The sequence below is a fragment of the Moschus berezovskii genome, chromosome 19, assembly GCF_049115385.1.
Source record: "Moschus berezovskii isolate FMDL1 chromosome 19, NW_MosBer_1.0, whole genome shotgun sequence".
Classification (NCBI taxonomy): Eukaryota; Metazoa; Chordata; class Mammalia; order Artiodactyla; family Moschidae; genus Moschus; species Moschus berezovskii.
The window spans coordinates 16786397-16801383 of record NC_142478.1 but is presented as its reverse complement, the minus strand read 5'-3'; positions in this window follow the sequence as shown (position 1 = coordinate 16801383).

Below are 14987 nucleotides of genomic sequence, written 5' to 3'. Positions count from 1 at the left end.
TGTTTTTCCTATTCTGTTGTTTTCCTCTATTTCTTTGCATTGATCACTGAGGAAGTCTTTCTTATCTCTCCTTGCTATTCTTTGGAACTCTGCATTCAGGTGCTTATATCTTTCTTTTCCTCCTTTGCTTTTCGCTTCTTTTCTTTTCACAGCTATTTGTAAGGCCTCCTCAGACAGCCATTTTGCTTTTTTGCATTTCTTTTCCATGGGGATGGTCTTGGTCCCTGTCTCCTGTACAATGTCAGAAACCTCCATCCAGAGTTCATCAGGCACTCTATCTATCAGATCTAGACCCTTAAATCTATTTCTCACTTCCACTGTATAATCATAAGGGATTTGATTTAGGTCATATCTGAATGGTCTAGTGGTTTTCCCTACTTTCTTCAATTTAAGTCTGAATTTGGCAATAAGGAGTTCATGATCTGAGCCACAGTCAGCTCCTGGTCTTGTTTTTGCTAACTGTATACAGCTTCTCCATCTTTGGCTACAAAGAATATAATCAATCTGATTTCAGTGTTGACCATCTGGTGATGTCCATGTGTAGAGTCTTCTCTTGTGTTGTTGGAAGAGGGTGTTTGCTATGACCAGTGTGTTCTCTTGGGCAAAACTCTATTAGCCTTTGCCCTGCTTCATTCCGTGCTCCAAGGCCAAATTTGCCTGTTACTCCAGGTGTTTCTTGACTTCCTACTTTTGCATTCCAGTCCCCTATAATGAAAAGGACATCTTTTTTGGGTGTTAGTTCTAAACGGTCTTTAGGTCTTCATAAAACTGTTCAACTTCGGCTTCTTCAGTGTTACTGGTTCGGGCATAGGCTTGGATTACTGTAATATTGAATGGTTTGCCTTGGAAACGAACAGAAATCATTCTGTCATTTTTAAGATTGCATCCAAGTACCGCATTTCAGATTCTTTTGTTGACCATGATGGCTACTCCATTTCTTCTAAGGGATTCCTGCCCACAGTCGTAGATATAATGGTCATCCGAGTTAAATTCACCCATTCCAGTCCATTTTAGTTCACTGATTCCTAGAATGTCCACCTTCACTCTTGTCATCTCCTGTTTGACCACTTCCAATTTGCCTTGATTCATGGACCTAACATTCCAGGTTCCTATGCAATATTGCCCTTTACAGCATCGGACCTTGCTTCTAGCATCAGTCACATCCACAACTGGGTATTGGTTTTGCTTTGCCTCCATCCCTTCATTCTTTCTGGAGTTATTTCTCCACTGATCTACAGTAGCATACTGGGCACCTACTGACCTGGGGAATTCCTCATTCAGTATCCTATCATTTTGCCTTTTGATACTGTTCGTGGGGTTCTCAAGGCAAGTATACTGAAGTGGTTTGCCATTCCCTTCTCCAGTGGACCACATTCTGTCAGACCTCTCCACCATGACCTGTCCGTCTTGGGTGGCCCCACATGGCATGGCTTAGCTTCACTGAGTTAGACAGGGTTGTGGTCCATATGATCAGATCAACTAGTTTTCTGTGATTATGATTTCAGTGTGTCTGCCCTCTAATGCCCCCTCCCAATACCTACCCTCTTATTGGGTTTCACTTACCTTGGTCGTGGAGTATCTCTTCACAGCTGCTCCAGCAAAGTGCAGCTGCTGTACCTTACCTTGGACGAGGGGTATCTCCTCAAGGCCGCCCCTCCTAACCTTGAACATGGAGTAGCTCCTCTCGGCCCTCCTGTGCCCGCACAGCCACCGATTCTTGGACATGGGACAGCTCCTCTCGGCCACCGCCCTGACCTTGGGCGTGGGGTAGCTCCTCTCGGCCACGATTCTGCATGTGGTCGGTTGCGCCGGGGCCGGCATCCCCCACGTCTGCGCCGCCGGGGCCGGTGTCCCTCGCGTCTCGGATGGCCAAAAAAGCACACGAAAAGATGTTCAATCTCCCTAATTACTACAGAAATGAAAATCAAAACAGCAATGAGGTATCACCTCACAGCTTTCAGGATGGCCATCATCAAAAACTCTACAAACAGTAAATGCTGGAAAGGTTGTGGAGAATAGAGGACCCTCCTACGCTGTTGGTGGGAATGTAAATTGTTACAGCTTCTATGGAGAATGGTACGTTGCTTGCTCTTTATGACTGCTGTTGTGTGACTCTTTATGACCCCGTGACTGTAGCCCACCAGGTTCCTCTGTCCATGGGATTTTTCAGGCAATAACACTGCAGTGGGTTGTCATTTCCTGCACCTAGGGATCATCCTGACCCAGGGATTGAACCTGCATCCCCGGCATCCCTTTCATTGGATTCCTTACCATTGAGCCACCTGGGAAGCCCTCATGAAGAATGTTATAGAGGTTCCTTAAAAAACTAAAAATAGAGCTTTACATTTCAGAGTAGAGTGGAGCCTATTACTGAACATCTCTCTTTATTCAGCAGTTAGTGGGGCCTCACATATCCAAAGAATAAAGCGTATTCTATTCAACTTTATTGCCTATAATATGTGCGTGTCATGCTTTCACTCCTTTTCACACACACTGGTATGGGTTCAGTTTCTGCACATGTGTAACCTATCTATATATATATGTATTCACACTCATGCGTATATGTATACAATCCTTAATGGGAAAATATTCTCTAAACAAAATTTATGAAAACAAGAACTCTATAGGTTTCACAGTGGTGAGAGATTATAAGTTGTATTTATCTTATTTTAAATATTCTTTCTTTACTTTAGCATTTTTGCTCCATAGATTCAAATGAGATTTCTTTATGTTCTTGAGAATAGACAATTCCATGGGTTTCATCTCCTGAATACTCTTAAAAGCAATCAGTAAAAATAATTTTATACCAAAGAGAAAAAACAGACTCTGTTTCCCAGAGTTTTGTAGATAGCTTCATTTGTTTTTTCTCAAAGCACTTCTATCTTTGACTGTCTTTATCTGGTAACTGGGCAGTCTCCAATATCATAGGACTAAGAAATTAAAATCAGAGAATGTTAAAGCTGGGAAAAAAATCTCAGAGATTAACTTTTTTAACCCAATAATTTAAAAATAAACTTTAGAGATTAACTTGTTTAACCTTATAATTTTGAAAAGGAGGAAACTAACATGGAGAGATTAAATGATTTTCCCTCTCAGCTAATCAGTAGCAGAACTAGGACAGAAATTCAGATATTCTGGCTTCCGACTTGGAGCTTTTGCTGGTGTACCTGCTATTTCTCATTACTTGAAAGTTAAAGGGTTCAATGAAATGAAAAGATAATAAAATTAAAAATGTAGTTTTTCATTGTGTTTTTTCTGAATCTTCTTCTAGTAAAGAATATACTAGCAATATTTACATATTCATTTGTTTATCCGAGTAAATAAATGCTATTTTGGAGAATGTATTTATTGGAAAAATACACCAAAGCAGTCAAATATCAAGAGTTTGTTGGTTTGGCTTGTGTATGAGGACTAGGCATAGAATTTGTATCTAGAAAAAGACATAGAATTTGTATCTAGAAAACGGTTGTGAAAGTTCTAGTGACTTTTTAAAAAATTCTTATATAATCTGGTCTAAGAGATGATGCTGTGAAAGTGCTACACTGAATGTGCGAGCAAATTTGGAAAACTCAGCAGTGGCCACAGGACTGGAAAAGGTCAGTCTTCATTCCAATCCCAAAGAAAGGCAATGCCAAAGAATGCTCAAACTACCGCACAATTGCACTCATCTTACACGCTAGCAAAGTATTGCTCAAAATTCTCCAAGCTAGCCTTCAACACTATATTAACTGAGAATTTCCAGATGTTCAAGATGGATTTAGAAAAGGCAGAGGAACCAGATATCAAATTGGAATCAAGATTTCCAGGAGAAATATCAATAACCTCAGATATGCAGATGATACAATGCTTATGGCAGAAAGCAAAGAGGAACTAAAGAGCCTCTTGATAAAAGTGAAAGAGGAGAGTGAAAAAGCTGGCTTAACACCGAACATTAAAAAACGAAGATCATGGCATCTGGTACCATCACTTTGTACAAATAGATGAGGAAAAAATGGAAACAGTGAGACACTTTATTTTCTTGGCCTCCAAAATCACTGTAAATGGTTATAGTAGCCATGAAATTACAAGCTGCCTGTTCCTTGGAAGAAAAGCTATGACCAACCTAGACAACATATTAAAAAGCAGAGGCATTACTTTGCCAACAAAGGTCCATCTAGTCAAGGCTATGTTTTTTCCAGTAGTCATGTATGGATGTGAGAGTTGGACCATAAAGAAAGCTGAGCACCGAAGAATTGATGCTTTTGAAGTGTGGTGTTGGAGAAGACTCTTGAGAGTCCCTTGGACTGTGAGGAGATCAAACCAGTCAATCGTAAAGGAAATCAGTCCTGAATATTCATTGGAAAGACTGATGCTGAAGCTGAAACTCCAATACTTTGGCCACCTCATGCGAAAAGCCAACTCATTGGAAAAGACCCTGATGCTGGGAAAGATTGAAAGCAGGGGGAGAAGGGGACAACAGAGGATGAGATGGTTGGATGGTATCACAAACTTGATGGACATGAGTTTGAGCAGGCTCCATGAGTTGGTGATGGACAGGGAGACCTCGCATGCTGCAATCCGTAGGGTCGCAAAGAGTTGAACACAACGACCAACTAAACTAACTGAACCGAAGATCTGTCTGAATTCTTTCCTTCCACTGTATTTCTGCGTCAGTTAATTCTTAGATCCTTCAGTTCAGTTCAGTCGCTCAGTCGTGTCCGACTCTTTGCGACCCCATGAATCACAGCATGCCAGGCCTCCCTGTCCATCAACAACTCCCGGAGTTCACTCAAACTCATGTCCATCGAGCTGGTGATGCCATCCAGCCATCTCATTCTCTGTCGTTCGCTTCTCCTCCCGCACCCAATCCCTCCCAGCATCAGAGTCTTTTCCAGTGAGTCAACTCGTCGTATGAGGTGGCCAAAGTATTGCAGTTTCAGCTTCAGCATCAGTCCTTCCAATGAACACCCAGGACTGATCTCCTTTAGAATGGGCTGGTTGGATCTCCTTGCAGTCCAAGGGACTCTCAAGAGTCTTCTCCAGCACCACACATTCAAAAGCATCAATTCTTCGGTGATCAGCTTTCTTAACAGTCCAACTCTCACATCCATACATGACCATGGGAAAAACCATAGCCTTGACTAGACAGACCTTGGTTGGCAAAGTAATGTCTCTGCTTTTTAATATACTATCTAGGTTGGTCATAACTTTCCCTCTCCAAGGAGTAAGCGTCTTTTAATTTCATGGCTGCAATCAGCATCTGCAGTGATTTTGGACCCCAAAAAATAAAGTCTGACACTGTTTTCACTGTTTTCCCATCTATTTCCCGTGAAGTAATGGAACCAGATGCTATGATCTTTGTTTTCTGAATGTTGCGCTTCAAGACAACCTTTTCACTCTCCTCTTTCACTTTCATCAAGAGGCTTTTGAGTTCCTCTTCACTTTCTGCCATAAGGGTGGTGTCATCTGCATATCTGAGGTAATTGATATTTCTCCCAGCAATCTTGATTCCAGCTTGTGCTTCTTCCAGCCCAGCGTTCCTCATGATGTTCTCTGTATATAAGTTAAATAATTAGATCCTTAGGAGACACTTTTGCTGTATGTATCTTTCATCTTATCTCCTGAAGGTGAGACCCCTTGTGGTCTCCACATGTTCTTCATCTACACTCTTAGTTTAGGAGACTCCATGTCTTATGTGATACTTATGCAAATAGGCATCAGTTTCTGCATGCCACTTCTTTCCTCCAACATTAGACTTGCTGTTGCTGCTGCTGCTAAGTCACTTCAGTCATGTCCGACTCTGTGTGACCCCATAGATGGCAGCCCACCTGGCTCCCCCGTTCCTGGGATTCTCCAGGTAAGAATACTGGAGTGGGTTGCCATTTCCTTCTCCAATTAGACTTGCTGCTGCTGCTGCTGCTGCTGCTAAGTCACTTCAGTCGTGTCTGACTCTGTGTGACCCCATAGACGGAAGCCCAACAGGCTCCCCCGTCCCTGGGATTCTCCAGGCAAGAACACTGGAGTGGGTTGCCATTTCCTTCTCCAATGTGTGAAAGTGAAAAGTGAAGGTGCTCAGTCGTGTCCGACCCTTAGCGACCCCATGGACTGCAGCCTACCAGGCTTCTCCATCCATGGGATTTTCCAGGCAAGAGTACTGGAGTGGCTTGCCATTGCCTTCTCCGATTAGACTTGCTAGTGACCCCTTATTGCTTTTCAGGGCCAGCACCAATGCCTGGGTTTGGATTTCATTGCGGTTCATCAACTGCAATTTCACTTGCAATACACGTACTGAAATTTATCTTTCTCTCATCTTTCTTGAAATTGAACATCCCCCTTCAGCTGGACCAGTCCTTCTTCACCCTCCCACTATAAGTTTGGTTATTTCTATCTCTTTATCTTTACACTTGAGTTTCTCTCAATGGAAAACCAGCCCCCTGCCTCTAAAGACCCAGAACTCATAGTATCCATGAAACTTTTCCAGATGACCTTTAACAGCATTTATTCTCCCAATGAAGTTAAATCTACTCCATGCCACAGAGTAAATTTCTATTCATCATCTCAAATAGAAAGTTTCTATTGCTTCCCTTGCTTACAGTATACAGCTAATTGATTGCCATTATAATAATGATCAGTCCAGTTTAGTTCAGTTCAGTCACTCACTCATATCTGACTCTTTGCGACCCCATGAATCACAGCATGCCAGGACTCCCTGTCCATCACCAACTCTGGGAGTTCACTCAAACTCAGGTCCATCAAGTCGGTGATGCCATCCAGTCATCTCATTCTCTGTCATCCCATTCTCCTCATGCCCCCAATCCCTCCCAGCATCAGAGTCTTTTCCAGTGAGTCAACTCTTCGCATGAGGTGGCCAAAGTATTGGAGTTTCAGCTTTAGCATCAGTCCTTCCAATGAACACCGAGGGTTGATCTCCTTTAGAAAGGACTGGTTGGATCTCCTTGCAGTCCAAGGGACTCTCAAGAGTCTTCTCCAGCACCACAGTTCAAAAGCATCAATTCTTCAGTGCTCAGATTTCTTCAGAGTCCAACTCTCACATCCATACATGACCACTGGAAAGCCATAGCCTTGACTAGACGGACCTTTGTTGGCAAAGTAATGTCTCTGCTTTTTAATATGCTATCTAGGTTGGTCATAACTTTCCTTCCAAGGAGTAAGCGTCTTTTAATTTCATGGCTGCAATCACCATCTGCAGTGATTTTGATAATTGCCACTAAATACTTAAATACATAAATTCATTTACATTACTCTTATATTCATTATTTTATTGATCCTCACAAAACCTCTGTTTATATTAAATTTATAATAACATAATGATTATTATTGTCCTTATAAATAAGGAAATTGAAAGTCAGAGAAGTGGAACTTCCCTGGCAGTCCAGCAGTGAAGACCCTGCTTTCACTGCAGGGGGCACAGGTTCAATCCCTGGTCAGGGAACTGAGATTCCACATGCCGCAAGACATGGCCAAAAACAAAATAAATAAAACAAAAACAAAAGAAAATAAAAAAAAGTCATATTAGCATTAATTGGAAATGTTACTGTTTTATTTTGCTGAGTATAACGTTAAAAATAAGTCTACTATTACCTTCCATATTTCCTAAATGAAATAACATTTGCTGCCCGGATATAAGATGTTTGAAATGAGGAAAAACTCATCTTTTTGCAAAAACTCACTATACTTTCTTACTTAGCCTCATTCTAGTGAAAGTTTCATTAAACTAGGGGTGAGTTTTAGCATTTTTCTGTACCTATCATTCTTTGATTTACGTAATTAAGGAGATAGATAATTTAAGCTTCTTTTTACTTTCTTTGCATTTGAGAAGTACATAGCTACACAAGAGTACTTTTCCCTGACCATCCACATGAAATAGGTGGGAATTCTCACAGAGTAAATGTTTCATTCAGCCGTCACTTTGTAATAGCTGGAGGCTGACTCAGGCTCAACTGAAAGTATTTAAGGATTATTTAGCAGACTCACAATCACCAAATTAATTATTTAAAAAAATTTTTTTTCACCAAATTAATTTTTAAGAAACTATTTTTTTGGGGGAAATGGCTTTTCCTTTCTCAGCATTCTGTATGCATTTTTCTTTCTTAAACTACAATTTTTATTAACTTCCTCAAGCTACAAAAACAGGCACCATCCAGCCTCACACAAAGGAAACCAAACTAAGCAGAGAAGAACTTTAGGGGTGTTGGCCCCACACTGGATTGAAACTTGCAGGCACTGACCATGTGAGGCCCATTGTTCACTAGCCAGAGGCTTCCCAGGACTGCCATTGGTTTGATCCATTCAGCTATACTGGGAGATGGGGACTAGATTCAGGAGCTGGCTATACCGTCCTCCAGTTTGTATCCTCTAGCAATAAGTTAGAAGACAAGAGTAATAGTTCCCATTCCTGTACTCTTGCCTAGAAAATCCCATGGATGGAGGAGCCTGGTAGGCTGCAGTCCATGGGGTCGCTACGAGTCAGACATGACTGAACGACTTCACTTTCACTTTTCACTTTCACACATTGGAGAAGGAAATGGCAACCCACTCCAGTGTTCTTGCCTGGAGAATCCCAGGGACGAGGGAGCCTGGTGGGCTGCTGTCTATGGGGTCGCACAGAGTCGGACACGACTGAAGTGATTTAGCAGCAACTCTAAAGTTCTTTGAATTTTATGAAGACATTTTGCCAGATTGAACCATGTGTCTGCTGTTCAATTTCAGTCTGAAATCACCAAACTGCTTGTCCCTTTCCTTTGCCTCTTGGGCTTCCGCGCCAGCCAGTTGGTGGCTGGGCTCAGCCTTGCCCTTGGGCTTGCCACTAGTGGGAATTGGGTGGGAGACCCTTTGATGGACTAAATCCGCAGTTACTTTGTATTTCTGTTTCTGTTTTGTCCACAGGAAGGTAGAGATGCTGATGTAATGTGACTTTGCTCTGTGCTTCCAGTCAGATTCCAAACCAAACTGTGTTCACTGGAAAAGAAGATGCTGACTGTCTGACTCCACAGTCAACCTAACCAGGAGGAACTTGGCATGTGGGTGTGGCTGCCTACGGGGTCACCATTTTCCCCTATGACCTTGATGCACCTCTGCTTATAGTTTTCTCCCTCATGTACAACAGCTGATCAATTTTATATATTATTAAAGATGATTTTGGGTGTATTTCTTTGGCTGAAACTATTTGCCAAGTTTGAATTCTTTTCTACTTCACCTTTGGTTTTATATATATACACAAACATATATATATACACTTGCTCTCATGTAAGATGATGAACTCCATATCTAATGCAAGTATCAGGCTCAAAAAAATACTCTCAGGAAATGATTTTAAGTTTAATATTTAACTTAAATGTCTTCTGCCTGCTGCCCAGAACCTTTATAAAAATTTATTTATTTATTTTTCTTTCTTTTTTCAAGGGTGAAGAATGCAGAGGAAAGTGGGTTGCTAAAAACAAGACAATAGAGTTGCTGAAAATAATTCCATGTAGCTTTAAACGGTGACCATTCTATCCTCAGGTGTTTTAAAGCACAACCCTTTCCCACCTTCCAGAACATCTGTGGTTAAGTTCATAAGGACTTTGGACATTTTGCACCCTTTTGAAATCCACAACCTATGTGTTTTCTGAGGAGATACTGCTCCACAAATTGAGCTTCAAAGTGGGGCCCACCCAGGTAAGCAAATAGTTGTAAATGGAAGTAAACAGTGCAGTAAAAATAAATAAATAAATAAGATCCAGATTTCCCTAAAGAATTCTAGAACGCTTTGGTTAGTTTCTCATAATCTATGTGATCCTCAAATATCTTCCTGACTTTGCTTTTGAACACCAGAAGTTAAGTTTTGGTTTTCTAATAATGAGGTATTGAGTGTATTTGACTGCCCTCTCTTCCCAAATCTGGGATTTTTGTCCAGTAGATGTTTCCAGTTGTGTTACTGTTGTTGAGTTGTGCGTGGGGTATGATGATGTAGAAACCCAGAGAATAGTTTAAGACCAGGCCAAACATTGTTGCTTGTTGCTTAATACAGGCCAGATTTGAACTCATGCTTCCAAAGTTTCAAAAGCTAGCACATTCACTCTCCCTGGAAAATACACTCCAGAATAATAAATCATTCTTCAAAAAATTCAATCATTTTTGTACATCATGTCATTACTACATGTGCCCACTCCCTTTCAAAAGTGGAAAGATGCTTCATGTGTCAATTCTCCAAAACTCAGAAAGCAAGTCCCATTTGCAGACCGAAGAAAATATGTCCTAATGAGGCAATATCTTAAAAATACTGTCAGTGTGAACTCCACAGTCAAGAGACCTGGTAACGCATCCAGTATCTACAGGGAAGATGAAAAATGAGTTGAGCTAAATGGTATCATATTTCTCCCGGGGTTTTCCTCTCTCCTGGTGTGGATGGGAGCTTGAGGTTTTATCATAAAGGGATGAAATGGCAAGAAATCATTTACTGGCCTGCTGTCATGGAGAAAAGGCATTCACATCTGTTTCTGGTATTCTGTTGAAGAATCTCTCCAGTTGATAATTTGGATTGGAAGCAAATTGGTTTGTTTTCCTAGGTCCTTTTCTTCCAAGCTCAGATAAAAACAAACCTAATCTGTGGGTCCAATGGTTTGTATTCTAAATTCTTGGTTTATGTAGCACAAAATCCCTCTATTATATTGCTAACACATTATCTATCTTAAAGAGAACAAAACTGAATTTTAGCAGGATTTATATTTCATAAGCTCACATGACTGACAACACTTCATGTGTGTGTGTTCACAAGTATGTATGTGAAATTAGAATTTGTATAGATTTTAAATGTTATTCTATCTGTTAATTTATATTTGCATTAAAATAGCTTGCACCTGTAATAGTAATTGTGACTTCTTACTTTGAAGACTATGGAATTTTTTTTTTAAATCAATCAGTAAGGGGATGCAACGAACACCATATGTAGACAAGTTTTTAAGTTGAAATTTTTAAGGTCATGGAAAGCTGACGCCTTTCATCAGAGAGTATAGAATACATGAAAACAGGACAAACATAGAAGTAAATAAAGAAAAAGTGAAAAAATGGGAATGTATAAACACAGAAAAACATATATACATGCGAAATATTGCTGTTTTTTAGGTTTGTTGATAGGCTAAAACAACCGGAGCCAAGAAGCAAACTGGGAGGGTAACAGGGAGTTACTAGGAAAAAAGAAACTTCTGTACCAGAGAAAGAGAGAACACTGTTTTAGATGAAAGATGTTTTAACAAATATCTAATTAATCAGAAAAATTACTTGTCCTTGATTTTACAGGTTTTGTGTTTGTTTTTTTTGTTTTGAATCCTGCTATAATTTCCTCCTGAAAAAGAGTGTAGCATATTTTCCAAACTTATTACAAAGTTAAGTGAAACTCTACAATATGGCTTTGGTTCTTTCAATTAGATTTTTAAAAAGAGATTCAAATTGGGTTAATGACCATTCTTTTGAAGTGATGGAAATTTTAAAAATCTTGTACAAAGATAATTTTTCAGGGAGTTATGAGGCTGAAAAATGTGAAATTGTTTTAGAAAAGATGTTGTCTCTGTCTTTTGCCAAAGTCCAGCAATATAAACAAGTAGCAGATTTCCTGTAAAGTCTAATGAGACATAAACACAGATAGTAAAAGAGAAATGAAGAGCAGAACACAGTGTTTAAAAAAAAATTATGAAACTTATGGCATTCATAGATTTATTGAGACATATTGTTTGGAATTACTCGACTTTTCCAGTTAGAAAGAAATGTAGAACTGCCTCAGCCAGAAGTAACCTGGTTGACGGATGCCATTGTGAAGCTGGTTACATCTTGTCAGCAGAGTGTAGCCTTTGTCTGAGATCTTCCCATAACCTCTCTCTTTCCTATATTATTATACACATTTCAATGCGATACATTCTTTCCTCTATTGCATGAACTCATCCTCTATGTGGAAATAAATAATCTTACTTCTAGATCTCTTAAACTTTAGAATCTAAGGAACTGAAAAGATACAAAACCAGTTTTTTAAAAAGGAAATTATTTTCATGTAATCTTATGGCAAAACCCTACCTTGGGGCAGAACTTATCAATTCACTCTTTGTAAACAAACAATCCAATAAAAGGAAAATGTGAAAAACTAATCTACAAAAGCCTAAATGGACCAAAGAGTTTTACACTGTAATTTGAAATCCAACATTTCTGGGTTGAAATAATAGGAGTTGATGCTTTAAACAAATATTATAATATTTCTGCATTTCTACTCTCTATCAGCTCATGTAAATTATTTTATTATTTAATATGCTTTAAAAGTTGGTTACTGAGTCTGGACTCTTAACTCTTTTTTATCACTTGGCATTTCAGAGAAAGAGGCCAATCATAGGCAACAAACTGATGCCATAAATTTATTAAACAAAAAGGACAACTTCAAACTATGCCCTGGATTTAGTAAGATCATAGAATGAAAAGGCCAGAAGTAGTCACAGAAGCAGAGACGCCACCCTGAAATGAACAGGCTCTGCAATTGGACAAACTGCAAGAACAAAATCCTAACTCTACCACTCACTTGCTATGTACCCACCTTTTAGTTTCTTCATTTTATTACTTTAAAAGTATACAAACATGATTAGAAATTGGTAAGTAAAATCAAAACATTAAAGATTTTTTTGTTAGAAACAGGAATGACTTTGGGCAGGAAATAGATACTCTGAAGTCTCAAGTCATATGTTCATCTCTGTGTTGCCTTGATATTCACACAGTAGGGATCTGAGAAGGAGGGGAATTAGGTAGGGAAAGTATCCTCACTGTCTCCAGAGCTGATACCCAAGAGTTACAACTGGGCGGGTTCCACCTTCAAGGTCAATCATAAGGTCCCTTACAGAAGAAAGGATCCACTGTGAGAGCCACAGTGTGGATGCTTTATCGTCAAAAATAATCTTATAAGCTTAAAAACTTATGGTAAAATATGATAAAGCTATATTAAAATGAAACTATCCCCATAACCATCATTTTTGTTACTAGAAGCAACATTGCAATAATTACTAATAAAATGATTTCAAAAGGTCAGAAACTCAGAGTGAGAGTAACTCAATGTTCAGAAAGATTGTATTCTTCCAAATTAGTCCTTCTGCTCTTAAGTATTATTTGAATGCTGAAATTCTTAAATTTATAAAATATTTATTAAAATTATTCTTATATTTGAAAAATATAAAATACTATAAAAATTAGAGGACATTTAAAAAAGAACTTAAGAAAGACTAAGGAAGAGACCACTTGTGCTTTTTATTCTTAACTTTTTCTCCTGAGTGGTAGCCAGGAAATACAGTAAATGGTATTTCCACCATTTTTTCCAGTTGCCATGATAGAGTACTTATTGATTAAAAAAAATTATTTCAAAGCATCAGAAATTTGTTTCAAAATGATGCATTGAAGTGTAACTGCCGTGGAATAGGCCTATTTGCTTCAACATTATTTTTCCTGCAGTAGAGCAGTCCCTGGCACATTGGGAAGAGAAAAGCTTTGGAGTCAAGCAGACTTAAGCTTGGTTATGGGAGTTTGGGCAATTTGTTTAACATCAAATACTGGCTTTGAACATCAGTATTTTTATCTGTAAAATGGGAATAAGTAGAATATTAGGGTATCATGGGAAGAGTTGTCTTATATTCAGTGCCTGGCTTTTGATATATGCAGAGTTTTTTTAATTGTCTAAAAACTATCACCCACTCATTATTATCACCCACTCATTATTTTTTGTGGCGTACATAGAGGCAGTCAACAAATACGTCAGTATTCTAACACACAAGGATGTTGTTTCAAAGTCAAACAAATGTCTCTAAACTAATAGGTTTTTAACATAGGAGGATATTATTCTAAAGTAAAAAAAAAATGTCTCCCAAAGTGGTTTTGAAAAGCTTTCTCTCATATACTAGATTTCTAATTGAACTGAACACAATGACTCACATTCTTATAAATAGAGCATATTTTAGTAATGAGGACTTTCAAAACTGACTTAGGAAACTCCTGCACATTTAGAAGAGATAGACTTCTCCTTTCCTGAGTTCAATTGTTTCATATTTTTATTACTTCTTCCCTGTCAAGACCAAGGGTACATTTTAACCATAAAAAGCATAAAACACAAATTTTTAAAACGTCATAAAACTACCCTGAATGTTGCTGAAGTGTATAACCTGAGTCACTCAGAAAAGAAGAGTAAAGATGGTTTTTGCAACTGGTATTATCTATCCATCATATTTGGGAAATGTTCCAGAATGTGAAATATTCATATAACCATATGATTGAGGCATGAAACAATTTTTGAAAATGACTGCCCACCAAAATATACGTAAATTGAATCCTTCCTATTCTTCTTGTTGACAGACACATTTATTGGTTCATAGCACTAAACAACAACCACCACTAATGTATATCTTCTCCACCAGTGGAGAAACTTATTTCTCTTTTTCTAAAAGTATTTTGTTGGAGTAGAGCTGCTGTACAATGTCGTGTTAGTTTCTACTAGATAGCAAAGTGAATCAGCTGTGCGTACACATCCATCCCCTCTTGTTTGGGTTTCCTTCCCAGGTAGGTCACTACAGAGCATTCAGTTGAGTTCCCTGTGCTATACAGTAGCTTCTCATTAGTTATTTAGTTTATAGCTAGCATCATGAGCATGTATATACATATATGTGCGTGTATATATCAGTCCCAGTCCCCCAGTTCATCCCATCCCTCCCTCCCCTTCTTGGAGGCCACACGTTTGTTCTCTGTCGCTATTTCTACTTTGCAAATCAGTTCAGTTCAGTCGCTCAGTTGTATCCAACTCTCTGCGACCCCATGAATCACAGCACACCAGGAGTTCATCACCAGCTCCCGGAGTTCACTCAAACTCATGTCCACAGAGTCGGTGATGCCATCCAACCATCTCATTCTCGGTCGTCCCCTTCTCCTCCTGCCCCCAATCCCTCCCAGCATCAGAGTCTTTTCCAGTGAGTCAACTCTTCGCATGAGGTGGCCAA